This window comes from Lepisosteus oculatus, chromosome 13 (assembly GCF_040954835.1).
Source record: "Lepisosteus oculatus isolate fLepOcu1 chromosome 13, fLepOcu1.hap2, whole genome shotgun sequence".
In the NCBI taxonomy this organism is placed as follows: Eukaryota; Metazoa; Chordata; class Actinopteri; order Semionotiformes; family Lepisosteidae; genus Lepisosteus; species Lepisosteus oculatus.
Genome location: NC_090708.1, coordinates 5,829,557 through 5,849,336, shown reverse-complemented (window position 1 = coordinate 5,849,336; position 19,780 = coordinate 5,829,557). Strand labels below are relative to the sequence as shown.

The window sequence follows — 19,780 nt, the reverse complement described above, 5'->3', positions numbered from 1 at the left end:
GTGCTATGAATAATCACAAAGGTCATGAATGTAAAAACATCTTTGCAGACATTTAAGTGCTGTTTTTGTGATACACTTTTTAAAATAATTTCCATAACACATATTTTTTGTGTGTGGCAGGACTATATTAATGTCATGTGTAACCTTAAATGTGGTATATTAATTGAAGGATCTTATGAACGATTAGATACACCACATTTTGATCAACAGGGACTTCTCTGTTCAAAGAAAAATGATCCTAACCGTCTAAGGGGTACTTGTCAAAAAGTCATGTGTATGCCTGCAAGAAAGGTCACATTATGATAAGAGTAAATGTGATTCCAGGTGAATGCTGGAGATATCTTCTTAGACTCAGACACTCCAATGTATCATGGTGCCCTTAATATAAAGCTTCCCAAAGGACTTTTAAATTGCGTCATACAATTAAAGTTTTCAGAATATACAGCTTTCTCCTGCTGTTCGCTCCGTGCTTTTTCTAAGATTTATGTTCCAAAGTGATGCTTATTAAAAAAAGGTGGAAACTCTTGGGGAAATTGATAATGAGATGCAAAAATCTTAATCTAACTGTATGAAGGAGAAAATAAAGCAGTGGTAAATTTTAATTAAAAATGGATTAACAGTTTATCTATTCTTTTGGTGAAATTAGAATCACATGTTAGGGAAAAATATATTAAAAAAACATACAGTATGATGCTTCTCAAGACATGTTTTCCCTTATAATTAAGAAACATTTTACTTATAATTATGTGAAACATACTGTATGGCCTGATATACTGTACGTCCAAATATTAAACATTTATATTTTTCTCTTGACACCAATTAGTATGAAGAAAAGTTCTTGTTCCAAAGGAAAAACAAGTCTTTCTTGAGAATGCTTGAAGGGGAACTCCACCTTTTTTGGGTCTTTTTAGAAACACTTCACTTTTCTGTACAGATAAAAACCACCCAAGAAGATGCATTTTGTTTGTTTTAGCAGTTGATGAGATTAATTCAAAGTTACATGAAAGGATTTGAGAATCTGTTCAGAAAAAGCAATTTCACTTTACGTTTTGATTCATTAATTTTATTTTTTGCTTCTGCTTCTCTTTACTCCTCATAAACCAACAAACAAAAACCCCTTTTAAAATCTGTTGACATACTTTTATGCCGTGATAACACATGCTGTAGGTGTAATGTGGGCGGGTTCAAGGGTTGCAGAAAGATTATGGTAATTCAGGTTTAGCTATTAGAAGATAATCTGAGAAATATAAACTAATTCTCTGTTACTGATTGGATTTGTGCATTTTTTATCTGTATATGGATAGAGATGCGCCTTATTTCTTTGTTTTAGCTCTTCTTTAAGTCTGCAGTTTGATCAAATAGAAGCTTTGCTTTATTGCCCTCTAGGGATACCCCTTCCACCCCCAAGTTATAAATTCTAAAGGTCTCTTCTGTCTATTCTGTGTGAAGAATTTTCATGTTCATATTTTGTGCTACAGTATGTTACTTTGTATTTTTTTTTATCTGCTAGTACCAGGCTAAATCGAACCTGAACTGGTGTGGCTTTTTTTTTTTTGCTCCTATATTAACTAGGAAGGACAACAAGGAAAATTGGATCAGGTGCCATATATGGCCAATAAATTGATCTTATCTTATCAATCATAATCATGTAGTGCTTTTTTAGTAGTAATCTCCGTATGGAGACAACACTTGCTTTGATCCACCTTTCCACTTTTCAGCCACTTTGTACTATTATTATTGTTGGGTGATGCTTCTAGCAAAGGTGACTTACATTTGCACCAGACTCCACAGAGAGGTATTTGACAAGAGCAATTTGCATACGAAGCACCAAGCTTAAGAGTACAGCATCTCGGATTTGAACCTTGTAACACAAATTGTAACACACCTACAGCTCCTAAGCAGTACAATACACTGAGCAAGTGTAAAATGCTGCCACACCAGGAGATCTATCTATGGAGTGGAGCTGAGCATACATGGAGCCCATGGGTGATTGGAATTAAATCTTGGCAGGCCTGGCAAGATCTGTGCTTTGTCACATGAGATTCCTTCATCTCTTTACTCTAGAGGTCTTGACAAGGCTGTGACACTAAAAATAACCCATAAAACATAATTGTTGCCAGTATACAGTACTGGATGTGACACTTTAAAGTTATTGAATGCTACATTTCCAGAGGAATACTTTTTCTTCTGCATTCTGCTGCCTTAGAAAATAAATGGACATTCTAAGGTAATATCATTTATCCCAGCATTTGATACCAGAATCTTATGCAATTGATAATCAAAGACATGTGGCAGGTCATGCAAATTTAATTCCTGAAATTTTAAAGGTAAAAGAATTAGTGTTAGTCACATATTCATTTTTTGAGGTGCAGATATTGAATTGAGCTATTTATTTAACTATTGATACCCTACAACAGAGATGGGGTTTACAGTAACCATCAACTACTGTACATATTTTGCACCATATTTATAATGTAATTCTTTAGGTCTGATACTAAAATAGTTAATTCTGCTGTTCAGGGAAGAGTTAAAGTGAATTAATCCATGCAATTAACTAGTTACTAATGAAAGTTAGGATGTGCAAGAACCATTTTTGTTAAGTATTTTTAAAAATCTTTATTTTAAATCTTTGTTTTACTTGAAAAGCTTGGCAGCATATTCATTGGTACTCCTCTAAAATTGATTTATAAAAAAAAACAAAACAAAATGCAAACAAACCTTTCTATAACTTTTGCTGTAAGCATTCAGCATTTGTAAATGTTGACATTTCCTTTGGATTTGACGATAATGGTTGTGAATTTTCTCATCTTTTATGAGCTTTTTTGCTTTCAATTATTGAGTATAATGTAACAAAGGTTTAAAGGAACATTTGCCAGCAGCGTTTTTAAAGGAATGTTTTCAATTTGAGGTCAAACACCCTCAGTTTTGTTTTCTGACATTGGAACACCAGCACTACATTTAAAGTTCTTTTAAATGTTCTCTCAGGCAATTCAGCTTTCATTTCAGATTGAGATTGCAGTGCTTTTCTGATATGCCCAGAAGCCCACAGACCATCCCTTAAAAAGATGCCAAAATCCTGAATCAACAGTCTGCTGCTTTTTGAGTAGCACTTCACTCTGAATTTACTTTTATCCTACTTTGCTGTTTAAGTACAGTGTATCATGTGCTTGCATTTCATTCTGTTATATTTTATTCATAGTGCACTTGGAAGTACAGTATGTACACTAGTGCACTTACCATTTCACTACGTGACATATCACTTTCTGAGGATTTATGTATTTTACATATAATGCATTGATTTTTCAGTATCTTGTAATCAGTGTAATCACTCTGGATAAAAGCATCAGCCAAATTAATAATTAAGTAATAAGAATTCCAGGTTTTGTCCCTTGTCCTCTGGTCTGTGATGTGCCCTGCAGAATGTAAGAACACATATACTGTAAGAGTGATTACAAACAATGGTTGTTGTAGTAGCTTGTTGATACAAAATTCTTTGTTTTCAGCCACATAGTGGGATGGACCTTGTGATGACTGACTTCAGTTTTACTACTGTTTTGGTCAGGGATTGCATCCTTGAATTCTCATTTTCTCCAGCTTCAATGGCAAAAATCTGCATAAAAACTACAAGAAAAGCCCTTCCCTCTTCTTCAAATGTGGGCAGCCTTTCACAATGCATTCATTTAATTTATTCCCTTCAAAGCCACATTAGAATAAGATTGCATATAACATTTGCAGAGTAAATAGTGTTCATCTGACTGAAAGGGTGCTTTCTTGACTGTATTGTTCCTCAGTGTGTTTAGGCAGCCAGCTACAGTAATAGACATCTATTGCAGGATAGATATATAATTAGTTTTCCATGTCATTCTTCATGTCCTCTTGTAATTTAAATCATCCATTTTGAAGAATGATTGCAAATATGCTTGTTATTGTGCTTCCAAATACTTCTTGTACTATGAAGCAACACAATTGTTTAATTAATCTTGGTCCCATTTGGGAAGGTGACAGAACGTGTTGCCATGTGTGCATTACATAATGCTGTACTTGCTTAGTCTTCAGTTAATTACATTGATTAAACTTCACAAATATTTATGCAGAATGCATTCCTTTTATAAAGTAGAAAATCAAACTTGGAATGAAAGTTAAAAACAAGAGTCGCTCTAGCAGCAAAGAATGGTAGGGTTCTGAATGCTTAAAGAACAATGACTTGTTTTTGTGCTGAAATCCTAATGTTTTGTTCATAAAACAGAGGTATTCTCCATTGCTAGTTACTGTACATGCTGTTATGATTTTGTAAAGTTATCTTTATAAGCGTCTCTTCATGAAAACACAAAAAATACTGCTCATTTAAAAGCTCATATTTCTTGCTGCGCCTTCCCAAACACAAAGTGCGTCTCTTTAATACTTTTAAAAGTACTTTATAATTTAATATTTTGATCATTGTGTGAAGGTTTGAGGGTGCTTATTATTATTTTGTGCTGCAAAAGCCATGAAAGGCTTAAGGCCAAGGGTGGAACAAAACTTAATTAATCTTCAAAAGGCTATTTTCATAAATTAGTATGGTTTCTTTGTCTGCAGTGATCACTCATGGATGGCAAAAGGGCACAGAATTAATTTCAAATGTGTATGTTATACTGCAGGGTTAATGTGATCTGTCTGAGTGAGCGTGTTATTATGAGTGTTGAATGAATGAATTTGTGCTGCTGGTTTATATGATATTTCTTAACTTGCCTTGGGTATAATCATGGGGTAAGAGGCAGTGAAGCTCTAATTGACTATGAGGAAAGGAAGAACATTATTTGTTATACAGAGCTACCTTCTGACTTGTTAGTCACCATGACAGGCAACAGACGTGTGCCTGTCACAGAAAGAGACAAACCGAAACTTGACAAGACAAACTGACACAGTCTGAAATAATGGGTCAAATGGGTGACGGTCCTGCCTTATGATAACGCTCTCATATTTTGGCAGGTGATTTATGGCTATTACGGGTTCATTTTCAAGCTGGAAGCACCGATGCAGGAAAAAATGTGTTTTGTGCCACTATCCAGTTCAATCAGCAAATATTCTTCAATGACTTTGAACTTTGAACCGTTCTATTATGGAACCAGTTCCAGTAGATCAGGGCCATCTGGTGGTCATTAAGGGACCTGTGAAACATTAACTTAGCAGCCAAGTGATTGAGACTAGTGATTCACTAGCTGGCACTTAGTGGGAACAATAAGAGCCCCTGGAGAAAGCTGCCTTGTCTTCTTCAGATTTCCTGGGCACTGTGAAATGCAGAGCTGCGGCAGGGCAAGTGGAGAACCACAAATAAAATACAACGAAGAGACGCCACTTGGAAAGAGGCTTGTACTGAGCTTTTGATTAGGTTTTGCGGCGTTCTAAATATTGAAGCTTGCTTTCAGCCGTTCAAGTTTAACTACTCTGTGCTTTTTATTTCATTCGCACCCCAGGCAAGTTTAGAAGTGTTGCCTAGTATTACCAAGAAGAACAGGAATATTCAGAGAGACATTAAAGATATGACATACGAGTATTGGTTCCATTTTTAATCTCAGAATACAAAAGGAGGAAACTAAGCATTTTAAGAGTAGCGTAAAATTATTTCTTTCAGTCATTTGCTTCACTGCAAAACAATGCACACTGTTGCACTTTTTAAACATATTCATGATGATAGAAGTTAGTGCTTTGCCTGGTAACGTGGAAACTTGTGTGTGTGCTTGATGAATGCACTGTGCAACACCACCGCTCCAGACAAGACAGCAATCTCATATTGTAAGTCCACTGCTGCCAGATTCAGCAGGAGTGGGTGAAATTCTTGAACAGAGAACACATGACAAGGCAGATAGGTATTTTACTGAAGCCAAGATGGCACATTTAAGGTAACATTGTGAGGAAGGAATGTGGGCACAATGTGTTGTACGTGGGCACATGATAAGCTAGACAAAGACAAGAGGCATCAGATGATGTAATCCTATGAGACTCTGTGTGTCTTGGAAAATGAATGTCCAGAAAGAGAAGGCTTGGGTAATCTCAGCTTCTAACTGAAACAGCAGCAAAAGTTCAATAGGCATGAACTCAGCAAAATCAAAACATAGTACCACACTTGTCATAACCATTCAGAACCATATTGGGGTTCTTTGAAATGAAACACTTAAAACCAACATATGGAAATCCACTGAAAGCTACATCAGATGAGCTTTTGGTGATTACAATTTAGTAACGGAGCCTTTTTCCAGTATTTCACCCTCTAAAACAGTCCTCTCTGGGTTAATTGTATGTATTGAATTGATTTCCATAAGCCTGGTGTAGGAATTAGAAGAAAAACATAAAAATTAATTCATTTCAGAGGAATAACTATAAATTCATCACTGGTCTATGCAATAGGCATGTCGTCATAAATAACAGAGTTACCAAGGAGGCAATTACAACCAAATAACTGGAAAGCAAGCTAATTAGGTAAGGAATGTTCAAGCAGATATATTTCAAACTAGACTGGAAAAAAAATAATTGGTCCTGGCAGCTATGCCATCTTGTGGCAGAGCACGTCCTGGTCTCGGGGCATAATAACGATGACTGTTTCACCATCAGTGCTCGGGCTGTGTCTGGGAAGCTTAAGTGAAGTGTCTTCGGGAAAGCTGTAATGTGTGGAGACAACATCTGAAGAAGAAGGATCAAGGCAATTTAAAGCGTTATAAGCCAAGACCTTAAAATCAACTATAAAGTGCTCTGAGTGAACAAAATGAACCGTACACAGAAGGAAGAGTCCAGTGGTGTGTGGAACATTTTCTAAGCTACAACTGTGGTTTGACGATTTTCTAAGATATGATGACCTTCATGGAACATTATAACTTTTGCAACTGAGATCTTTCACATTCATTGCAGATGTAATGCAAATTCCTGGTTTTAAATATTTTTGTCTTAAAGCTATAATTCATAAAATGCTATCTGCCACCAAAGAATAATAAATCTTCAAAATGTGATGCTAAACACTGAAGTCGTTTCTTACCATGGATCACAGTTACCTGTATGTCATTTCTAAGTTTAAAATGAACATTTTATTAGATGTTCCAACAGCCCTTGGAACATATTTGAAGTAACTACTTTTAAGACATATACTGTAGATTGTTGTGACAGGTTTACAAATTGTACCGCCGATCAATCATGGTTTATTCTTTTGATTGAGAAACACAATTGAAGAAAATGGAAGAGCAGCAGATGAATCTTGTAACACTTCTTAAATGAATGAGGCTATAAAACATTCACAACTCCTTCATAAACAATTCACGATGTAATATAACAACACATTCTTTACAACCTACCTTTTGTGCAAATGTCTTTACAGCCATGTGATTATTTGTTTAATGGTTCACAAGACATAGTTTCTACATAGGTATAGAGATGGCAGGTACAAATTTTGGAAGACAGGACTTGAGGGCTGAAAAGGACCTTCTGCAGATGCTGCTCAGTATCAGTGGTCAGTATCATGTTTATGTGAAACTGTAGTAATATATATGGATCTTATATACCTGCCTGGCCTTCGAGCCATTTGTCATTTTGTCACACCACACATTTAGCAGAGAAAAACAAAAAGTTTGGAGTTCAGAGGCAATTCCCTTGTATATATTGCAGCCAGAATGCAGACACCCACAATGTAGCAGGGGCCTCAGTTAATCCCAACAGCAGCCCATAACTCAGACTCCAACTTGCAAAATTCTAGATCAAAGAGCCCAGCCTGGGCTTGGAGAGAGCACCATTAACAATTGAGCCACTTGGGAGACTCTGCGTAATCTTAGGCAACACAGAGGTTGTATTGCTTCATTCCAGGCCACCTAATTTTCTGTTTTCTCTAGTCTCATCTCAGAAAGATTAAACAGCTCGATTTTGGGGGAGTTAGAAGTGCTGCCTTAGCTTTCTGAAAATGATCTAATTAGACTTTACAGGAAGTGCTTAGCGGTTCTTTGTTCTGGCAAAGTGATTTAAATATAGTGTTGGAAAAAGAAACATGCGGTGTGTGAAGAAAAAATGACTGCTTCAGAGAAAACCTAATTTTGATTTTCTTTTGTTAACAATTACTTTGAACTGCCTTTCCCATAATTGTTTTAAGGCATGTCACATTGTTTTTATTATGTTGCCTCAGGCTGTTCTCTTTTGCATCCTTAAAGCACACAATGCATTCAAGAATGTTCAGAAATCAGAAACGGCATCCATGATAACACTGCACAAATGGCTTAAACTACTGCTTTCTGGCAAGTTGGCAGTACTATTCATTTTCTTAGAAACAAAACCAGATTCCTAACCTTTAGCTTCAGACATGCATTCTCACAAAAATGTCTAGCATTTTTATTAGTTTATTGCCAATCAATCTAGCTTATTTTACATAATATGATACTCATTTAAAAGCATTAGGAACGCATGTTAGTAGGTGAGGATTTAGCATGTGAGCTTGAAAGATGTCTCACCCTTTTTCAAAAGAGGGAAAAATGTCTTTTATTTGACCTTTAGCCACAGCTTATATTAAGAATATAATATTCTGAACCAGACAGTTTTTTTCTCTGACTTGGTTTCAATACGTTACTTCACAGAAAATTATACAAATCATCTCCTTGACTTTTATCAAGTCCCATATTGACATATCAACAGTGTTATCACCTTCTAGCTTGATGTCAGCAGATCTCAGACGTTTAACAAGATTGAGCCTGAGGTCTCTGAAATGGGAGACCTTAGGGAATCAAAGTTGATAAAAATGCTGCATGTGGTCCTTTTTCCTCTGGTCTAAAATTTCCAAACCAATGCCACAGTTTGCAGTGCAGGGACACTGTGCTGTAGGAGGTGTCTTTCTTCAGATGAGAGTTAAACTGAGGTCCTGAATACTCCTTAATCCCGTGGATCTGTTCAGAGGAAAAAGGGTATTAATCTTCTTGTCCTAGATACAGTCCACGACAACTTTACACAATCTAGCCTATCTAAATTCCTTATTACTTCTGCTGGTGAAGTAGTTTCTTACTTGTCCACTTGATCTGATCTGTATTTAGCTTGCTGGTGTATAATGGATTCCACTTGTCACCAAAAAGTCCTATATGTCTAAAGTGCTGAGTATCTTTTGGGATGAAAAGTGCTATATAAGTTACAAATGTGTTATCATTCTATGCTAAAATTGTGCTCTAAGGGCACTCTAGGTAGTTCCTTACCTACGATACAAGGAGTTCTCCCACAGCACAGTAGAACAACTACTGTAATCTAATTAAATACATTAATTGAATAGTCAGCTGCTGATAGAAACATACAGTATTTACATGCTTACTAGACAACATCCCTATTACTTTACATCAAGGATGAAAAAGAATTCCAAACTCCTTTTTTACTTTACAAACCTGTGATATTAAAATTAAGACAACAAGATGTTTTGTCATGCACAAAAAATACTGCATGTTCTGCAAAGACTAACTTCTCGTTATTGATTTAATTAAATAACTGTGCTCTCACCGCACACATAAATTATTGATTGACTGTATGGTATATCTGGGGGTATTTTTAAACTTAAAAGCTGAGAAAGTTAAGAAATTTATGACATCCATTTTCAATAAGTCTAGCTGGGCACATTTAATGCTTTCCCAATAACATGATTGCTTGAAAATAATTATATGTTTCTTTAATTACCACAGTCCAATTACAATGTAAACAAATTAGTCAATTAAAGAATAAACTATAGTGATTGCTGTTCTCTGCTTGCCTTGAGATTGGTTATTCTTTTTCAAGTGTCAAAACTTTTATTAGTGTCGGCAGCATTGAAATGATTGAACTTTTCCTGATTGATTCATGGAATCCTATGCACACAGCTAAATACTTGCAATCTGTTGCACATTTAGCTCCCCTTAAATAATCTCTTTTCTTTATTTGTCCCTCTTTAACCAGCAGATACTGTATGACTTCGTCCTTCACTGGGAGTGTCAGGGATTATAGAATCGGATTCAGACAATCGTTTTTACACGTTGTCCCTGCATTGGCTTATTATAATTTGCAGCTTTAAGTGTTGATTTGGAAAAAAATATTTTAGGTTATTGGAAAGAACAGTATATTGAAGCAATATACCCTAAACCAACATGACTTACTGTATACACTAGGCAGTATCAGATCCTCAGACTTGGCAGAGAAGTTGGAAACTGTTTTGAATCCCTTTGAGACCTTCTTTCAGCTTCATGGATTGAAAGTCTTCTTCCATAAAGCTGAGGCTAACATCATTTGACTAGGGCCTAAAGGATATCTGAGTTCCAAACTATAAGAACTATTTCTTGAGGTAAAAAAGCTAGCACTTTGCTTGCTTAATAGCCTGCCTGCCAGTGAGGTAAAACCACTGTAATAAGGTTAAATTTAACAATCGAAACTGGTAACTGCGGTAAAAGATATAATCTCCCAAGAACTATAATGAGGACTGCAGTTCTGTTTTTTATTATGTATTTTTTAAAACAGCGTACTGTAAGAATATTTGAAAGGATAAACCTCGCTGAATTTTATGTCTAGGGAACTGCAGGCAAATTGTGAAAAAACTATTATTGACAACAGGAATATTGGATATATAATATACATTTTGGTGTTCTTTGTCTGAGGAAGCCGTATACTGCAGTTTTATAGTTGTTTTTTCCTTTTTATATTTGAATTTTATATTAAAAACACTCCTCTTCCAGTCATTAGTTCACTAAAATGACATAATCTCTTGTCTGTAGTGTAAATACAGTATGTACGGTAGTTGATTTGTAGCTGTTAATATAACTGCCTCCAATTGTGATGATGTGATGCGTCTTCATCTTGTAATCTCTCATGGGGTCTAACATCATCTGCACACATACCCTTCCGTACATAGACACTTAAACATACAGTATAGACTCACCAGTGTATCGATGTTCCAGATTGTCGCCATTGTCTATTGTATCGTTATCGTTCCAACTGTCTTTGTATTATGTCATATTTCCAGGGGCACCGTAGAAATGGCTGACCCTCCGCTCTGACCCCAAGCTTCTCTCTCCCTGTCTGTGTGTCTCATGGAGAGCAAGTTGGGGTATGCGAAAAGACAAATTCCTAATACAAGAAATTGTATCTGGCCAATTAAGTGATCTTATCTTATCTTATGATTGCATTGTACTTGTCCTCGTTCAAATTAATTGTTGTCTTCCATTTTGGGTGAAGCTGCGGACTCCAACTCCTGCTGGGCTAAAATAATCTTGCCCGGCCCACCAGGGGGAGACAGAGGTGCGCTTTAGAGTTTCTGTCCCAGCATTTGCACTCACTGAGATTTTACTGAATCTGTGGTGTTGTAAAATGCTCCGACTTTCTCTGAGCTGCATTTTGCTGCATAACAGAGTGCTTTATTACTTATCAGAGATGGCTTTGAGAATTATTCACCTTGTTATCAAATATTATGATCTTAGTGCACCTGAAAAATCAAGTTTATCCCATGATCCCAGTAAGATACAGTATAACTTAGTGGTGACCAATTCACATACATTATATCCAAGTGTAGAAGTGTCTGGCTTCTTATTTTTATAAGTGAATAAAGATTTTGAGTTATCGATTCTGAGAAAGTTCTCTTAAATTAACTTTGCCAGCTTACTGTATTTGTTTTTTTTTTAAATGAAAATATTGTTTGTCATGTCTGATTTGCAAATTTATCCTTATTTTTTAATCTAGTTTAGTGGACAAAAAAAGCTTCCAGTCAAATATTTTAATCAAAACAGACCTTTTGAAGAGTTGTTTGATTTGTTTCCAGTAAATGAATAATATAAAAAAGATTAAACATCAGAGGCTTGTTTTTTACATCCTTATGCTTGTGTTTAGAACATTCTTCAAAAGGATGATTTTAAACAACTGCCTTGTGTTTTTCTTGTTTTTTCATTTTTGATGATGCACAGATTTCACTTTATATATTTTTATTTTTTGTGTATCAAAGGGATTATGTTATAAACTATTAATTATTAGAATTCTAACTGAAAGAGTTTTGGCACAAAATCAGCAAATAATATTTTATACAATTGTACATAAGGGAACTGTGAGAAATTCATTCTGTTCAGAGCAGCAATCCTCAGTTACGTGTGAAGCTCCAGATAATGTCTTTATTTAATAATTTATTATACTTTAAATATGAGAATAAAGATGAGCAAGTGACTTTAGGATTTCCTAAGATAAATACTTTCTTTTACATAGGTGTTTAATTTTTGCACTGCAGCAACAAGAATGGTGTAACAGAAAAAGAAACCATTATCTTTACATTATTAAGAACAAGAAGAGATAAAGATTGTGTGGGACGTATGTAATTCACGGAAAGGATTTACTGATTTGCATCATACTGACAGGCCTCATAACATGCATAGTAATTCGGTTATTAACATTGAAAATCAATAGGAGACTCTCAGAACCTTGATCCTGCCATTCGGGAAAGTTTTATTCCAGCTTATCACTCCAAACTGCAGAACACATTTGCCCAATGTCAGATCAATATATGTGACTCAGTCCTAACTTTATGTAACCTGATTGTACTGCATTTAAGATCAGAAATGCATGTGACAGGTGCTTGCTTCTAACCCTGTGATGCACATTACAAGAAGAAAACAGTGATGCATTGTGTAGAAAAGACACTGGAATCTGTGTTTACGATCAGTTTTGATGCAGCACATTTTAATTTAGTGGAAGACAGTAAATCTTAAAGTTAATGTTACAGAATAAAACTAATGACAGGCCAACACACACTTTTGGACCATGTAATGCTTTAATTCAAAAAGTGTTTACATTTGTAGATGCAGGGGTGAGCTTAAATATACAATGAAAAGCATTCTAAACTGTTAGAATGTCAAAATCACTCTATTATACTAACTGTTGCGCCTGGATAGTGCAGCAAAGTTGATATGATTTGAGTTTTTGGTATGTTTTTTCTTACAGAATGTTAATCAAAGAAGGAAATACATGTGTATATTTAAAGGGGCAGCTTTTAATGATGGCATCTATTTAACCAAATGCATTAACGTCCATGAGCAACCTTTTAAAGGCAAAAGCTAATAGGGTTTTAAAATCGTATCGATCAGTCAGACTAATTAGAATCCTACAATTCCTTTGATGAAAGAGATGCCAAAGATTCCCATTTTAATAACTAATTGATTTGGTCTTGTAGTGAGACCTAAACTTTGAAGAGTTTTTAATGGTCCAATTATCACTGATCCCCATTTCCCTTAAGACCTTCTTGATCATGGCAACTTTTAAATATGTCTTAAAAAGGGCAAATTGTGAAACTGTACATCTTACAGCTAGATACTTTGATGTACAACTCCTGATGTCTGTATCTGAAACCTGATGCTGTAATCAAAATTGACAGAAATGCATTATTTTTCCACTATATACAGTAAGATCTGCATGCATTGCATTTAATATCTTTCCAAGTCAAATGCCTGACAGTATGTGGACCATTTACTGTATAAAGTATAAATTAATAAAAAAACTAGAGGTGGAAAAATAACATTTCAAAATCCCAGAACCTTCTGCAATTCTTTTCTGATACATTATGTATAAACACTCTGACAGTTATATGTGCAACTGAGTATGAAAATGTTAATATGTGAATATTGTAACTGCTGTCTTACAAGCATATAAGACTACATAACAAACCTAACATCATGCTAGTTTTCTTTCATTATGGTAGAGCAATTTATAAATGCGTATATGATTGAAAGGTTATATCCTACAGCCACTCACTGTCATGCCACATAATGAATTAGGGTGTGAGAATGTCCTTCATTCTGAAATGCTGGGTGCCCTGCTTCTTGAGAAGGGTAGCAGATGGTGAAGGAGGCACAGGCAAGAACAAATTTAGATCTGTGCAATGGCAGTTTGACAATTTAAGTGTATTGCTTCTTCTTTTTACTCATACCAAGGATAAATATTGTAATGCCCACAGTAAAGTAATACTTGAAATCTGAATCTGTTGGTAACCCGGTAATGCAGAAAGTCTTCGATTTTTTTTTCTGTGTCTGTATTAGCTTTATGCTGCTCTCGTTGGCTTCTATTAACATGCTTTCACAAGACAGCACTGGAGCTCAGATGTTCAGCTCTGTTTTGCCCACAGTGGCAAAGCCTGCATTTTCTCTTGGTCCTGTGTTTGGGTATTTAGTAAGCACTCTTGAGCTTTCAGTCTCAATGCAGTTATAGGATTCACAGGCTTACAGTATGTCAACTGGAAACAAAAGAACACTAGTTATAGTACAGCTTGGCACTGCTGTAAAGTGCAAATTATATAATTTCCACCATCATTAACTTTCCAAGTACTGCTCATTCCAAAGGTGATGACGATTCAGCAGTGATGATTGGTTTGCCTAGAATTGCTATTGATTGCTGTTCCGAAAGCTTCCATTTCATCTCTTTCAAAACACTCACCTAAAGCTTGGAAAATGGAGAAACCTCTCTGTGAGGGAATGTAACACACTTTGGTTGAGCATCGATACCAATTACATGCTGTCACAGACATACTACAAAAGAAGGCTTTGGAGATAAGAAACAAACAAAAAAGAGCTTAAAATATCCAGCTGAATCAGGGCAGCAATGCTGTAATCCACTGTGAAAATTAGTTTATAGGAGCTCTCTCTTCAACTAAGGCTTGGATTCCGGCTTTTGATAAGCAGGTTTTGTTTATTTGTTTGCCAATAGCTGTTTTTATAAAGTAGGATATGAAAGCATACAGCTGCCCGCATTCAATAAATTGCTTTTACTTGTCTTTTAGGCACTCCCTGCTTGCAGTCACTTGCTGCACAGCAGTACAGTATATATGATGGAAGAGAATTTACAACATGCATTGGCAGGGAGAAGAGATTATCTTTCTAAACACCTTATACCATGCATTCAAAGGACACACATTTCCTCACAGCAAAATAGAGGACAACAGCAGAAAACCGGGTGGATGACATGGTTATCAGTGTCATTGTAATACGACCTCATGAAGATGATAATTCTGTATTTGACTGCACGCAGAATGTGGTTGTTTTAATCATTCCTGTAACCATGACCCAAATACAACAAACAAAAACCTACTACTTTCTTACTCCTACTACTACTACCACCCCCACAGCTGCTACTTGTTGTATTGTCTGCACTATATGTGTACTATATGTCCCGAGAGATCAGGGCGGATAAGAATTCCAATGTACTGTACAGTACATGTACTTATGGCAATAAACTCCTCTATTCTACTCTACTAATAATGCTTTTAAATCCTCCGAACACTCATGCATTCAAGTACAGTAACTAGTGTCTCTAAATTATTATTGTGCATGTCTTGTGATGGGCTTGACATCCAATCCAGTTTGTAGTTCCATCTAGCATCTTATAGTTCTAAGACAGACTTGGGGTTGCCACAGGTGGTGTAGGTAATGTAGTCTCATCATAACTGTGGAAGATACATGACAGAGAAATACCAGCATTTTTATTATTTATTATGACTGTCCTTGTGGAGAATTGTTGATTCAGACTGGGCAACAAGGCCTTAGCAGCAGCGAACACAACACATTTTCTTTATGCCCACGGATTGCATCTTTATGACTGTGTCTCTCTTCGGGGAGGTTGGTCCTCCCTCAGCCAGCCTTAGTTGACCTCTGAGCGCATTTAAACAAGACATCTTAATTGAAAGTGTGGTTGTGGGCAGGCAAAACCTGCCAATTGCATTTCACACTTCTCTGTCCTACGTTCCTAAGGCCAAGAGAGCACTACACTTACAGTATGTTACCAGAAAAACATGGAATTTAATTGAAATGTTGCTTTTAAACTTTCATCGCCTAGAATGTTTTTCTTTCTTTTGTTTCGGTATTAACTAATTTTGTTTAGAATTAACAAATAGTATTCTCAAATTTAGTGGAGAATATTTGTAAATATAAAAAATAGAAGTGGAAACTCACTGACAACATTGTACAGTATGCTTGTTTAGCTAAAGTGTTCCTTTGTCATTTGACAAATTTCACATGGCAGTTAGAATCTTAATTGATTGACTGATGTTGAGTCTATACCACAGATGGGCATCTGTGTCCTTCCAGTTTTACAAATATTTTTTTAAATTGCTAATTAAGATGTAAAAGAAGCAGATGATTTGACATCTTATCCTAACAATTAGTTCAATTAGGTAATTAAGATCAGAGGTGGAAAAAAAACAGCTGACTCATAAGGAGGACTGAAGAGGCCCATAGAGTCCCATAGAATACACAGTTATTTGCAACAAAGTTGCTCAAAGGTTTATTTCATGTCATGTTTGATAAAAAAACAAAAACTTTTTCTTAGTTTTCTTGGAATCTGTCTGTTAGAGTTCTTTCAGCTTAAGGCTGTGTCTTGACCTTATTAGCAGGCTGTTAAAAAGTAGTGTCACATAATAGCTTTCTGTCCTAAAGACAGAAGAGAGTACATAAAAAGTAGACAATTTACACCTTTGCCTTAGTTTGAAGAGGCATATTCTGAAAGGTGAGTTGTTTTTCTACAACTCTAATGTTAAAAAACAGAATATTTTGCACCTCATGAAAATGTTTGCACCTGTAGTCCTGTAATGGAGAACACACTTGCAGATAATCTATTGATTTTAATTTTAAGAGTATAAGAGAAGATACAAGCGAGAGAAGACCATGAGTTTCATCTACTCCATTTAGTAGTTAGTGGCCTAATTATATTTCTTGAAAAGAAACCAAGCAAACAGCTTCAGCAACATGGCTAGGTGCTGTAACTCGTTCCATACACCAAAGTACTCTGATCATATTTTTCCCCACATATCATTTCAGCATCAATTATTTATTTGAAATGAGAGTGTATCTGGAGTACAGAATGCATTTAAACATCTATTAAACTCACAATTGCAATATCGTGGACAATATAAACCAGCTGCTTAATTAAACAAGTAAATGTGTCATTTGAGGAAGACCCAGATATTTATTTTATTTAAGTATATTTTTACCCCTCAAAGCACAAGGAATGAAAGTAGAATGGAGATTTTTTAAGACAGATATTAGTAATTGTGGTTTAAGTATTTGATAATAATAAACATAAATAGAAAGGTATTTTATTTATTATAATACTAATATTATCAGCCAGGAAAAGTTATATCTTTGAAATGCAGTAATCTCAAACTCATTGAATTATTGTGGACAGCAAATATGAGTATGATTTATAACTTTTCTGCCGTGTCACACAGTTCATTTATACATGCATCTTCATATCAATTACAAATAGAACATTCTTGTCAATCTTGTGTGCACTATTTGGTGTGACATGCAAAGTAAAACATAGCTGTCAGGTGTAATGGAATTGATGCAAGAGTAATTTCCTTGAATCAGGTTTGACAGCTATGAAAAGTGCAGATCTTAAAAAGCCTACATATAGAAAGAGAATGTAATGTGACCAAGTCTAGATTGTTACCCTGGTATAGTTCTCATAAGAAAAAAAAAGCTTGTTGTGACCATGACAAATTACATACTGCCAAAACCAGTGAGGTGCTATGTTGTTTCCTCTTTTTGGTGTTCTAAGTGATAAAAGTCTTTATCAGATGAGATCCATCCTCCGAATAGCATTGTAATGTGCACTTTAGTAACTACAGTCATTAATTCTGGAATCAAAAGGGCTTGTAGAATCTTCTGATATTTTCAATGTAAAGCCTCCCATAATGATGAAATTACTGTAGCTTCACTCAAAACCTGTAAGACTGAAGATGATAAGATCAAGGTGGGGAGCCGGGTCAGCATGCAGGCTGCAAAGGAATGAGCAGAGGTTAATTGCATACTAAAAAGTAAAAGGTAAAACCTCTTCAGGTGTTTGGGGAATGAGGGAGAGAACAGCAATATCAGGATAAGGAGAACATAATAAAGGAGTATAAAAATGGGTAAGAGAAGATGAGAAAGAGAGCAAAGACTGGGTGATGAATTCCATGGGAAAGCAACAATTTGTGGTTTCTAAATCTGTGGAAATATTTAGAAAGAAATTAGTTGATCATTGTGAACTGGGGGAAGGTGTGACTTAAGAAGTGTGGCTTAGGATGTCTTATTGTTATTAATGTCTTATTATTATTCTGATTGATGTAAGGAGCAGCAGTCCTGGAATCCCTATGAAATCCGTTCTTCTACAGACAGAAAATGTATCCCAGTAAATCAAACTCCTGGGGCTGCCTATTAAAAATGCTGTGCTTGGAATGGGTTGAAATCCAGCTGACTAATAAGGTATTCATTTTTTGACACCTTGAACATCTATCATCCTTGAGTCACTTCTCACTCCTATTGTCAGTGTCTTTGCGTGATGCAAATGGTGGTACCAGAAAGGTTTAGCACTGTTTAGTGCTAAACATTTTTTCTTTTACACCTGAATGTCAATCTACTGAGATCCAGTATTTGCTCACCGTCCATGTAATGATCTATCTGAGCTTATGTAGTTGTATTTTTTCATTCTTGCAATAAGATATGTGGTTTTAAGTCTAAGCTCTGTATTTGATTTGAATTACTAGAAGACTACAGTTTGCAAAATTTACCTTAGATCTCAACATACAAAAAAAACGTACTTTAGGATGTTTTGCATGCATTTTTTTTGTTGTCTTCTGCAACAAATGTTTGAGATGTTTAATATATCACATTGAGCAAATACTACTGTAGGGACATTTGTATTATTGCATTTCTAAGATTAGGTACAGTACATAAATGTTAAGATGAGAAAAGCGAAAGAAAATGACACCTGAATGACAGACTCTTCTTCATTTCCACCTACTTAATCTTTTATTACAAATGCTAAGACAGGCTGCTTATTCTATATTTTTATCTTAAAGAATGGTTTTAACACTGTTTTTACACTACCTTGTTAAGAAAGATGATAGTGTGGGCATTGTTCTGACACAGTTTTCACTTTTTAGCAGTTGCCCAACATAATCCATTATGCTTTCAAAGTACAATTTCAGGACACTCTCTGAAAGGGCAGATCCATTTAAATGTTGTTTTTGTTGTGTTAAAATGTGTCTCAGTGGGGCCAACGGGAAGGAACTGTGTGTCCAATTGATCATAAAGCCAGAATGAGCTTTACTTTTCTGAGGGCGATTCTTTCTGACAGACCTATTTCCTTCTCTTGTTCTGATTGATAAACCTATCTTGATGTTTAAAGAAAAAAAAATGAAACTCCACTGTTTCTGTAGACTGTGAAGGTCGTTCTTTATGATTTAAATAAAGTGTATTCTCTTAGTGTTTTATAGTGTCATTGAATTGTGCATAAAAAAAACAATATGAACAAAATGCATTTCTAGTAATGCTATAAAGAGTCCTATTCCAAAGTCCTTGACAGTCTTATGTGGCTTTAGAAGTTTTTTGTAGTCAGCATCACATCAAGGACTGTTTCCAATTCTCTTTTGTAAATACATTGTCCAAACTGAAATCGAAGGTAGACTCACTGTGGCATTATGCGGGGTTGTGTTCAGTGTGGGGGTGGAGCTCTGGATTAAGGGTGACGCATTACATTCGCAACCACAAATGCTTTGGCTAATTAATGTCACGCTGCAGCTATGGGGGCTCTTTAACACATACTGAGCACCTCCCGGAGGGACGAGCTGACCCCGCAAGGGGAGGACCATTCCACCGACAGTCCCGGAGGGGATTGTGACGACAGCGTAATCCCGTCGTTTTCCTTCGTTTTCTTTTCTTTTTGTCCGTCTCACTGTATACCTCCAGCGGGACAGGGTGACCCTTTCGCGCAGTTTGAATTTTTATTTTGGGCCTTGTGCTCCCTGCTCTTCCAGACTAGACACTGC

At 35.8% G+C, this 19,780-nt stretch overlaps 1 long non-coding RNA gene across 1 annotated transcript in view; it reads left to right on the top strand.

Moving 5' to 3' along the window:
- Positions 1–2,126: 2,126 nt before the first annotated feature.
- LOC107079111 (uncharacterized) overlaps positions 2,127–19,780 on the top strand; it is a 49,433-nt gene continuing 31,779 nt past the window's right edge. Inside the window, exon 1 of the long non-coding RNA XR_001480087.2 lies at positions 2,127–2,227. This is a non-coding gene — a long non-coding RNA (uncharacterized lncRNA). The remainder of the gene's footprint in view (positions 2,228–19,780) is intronic.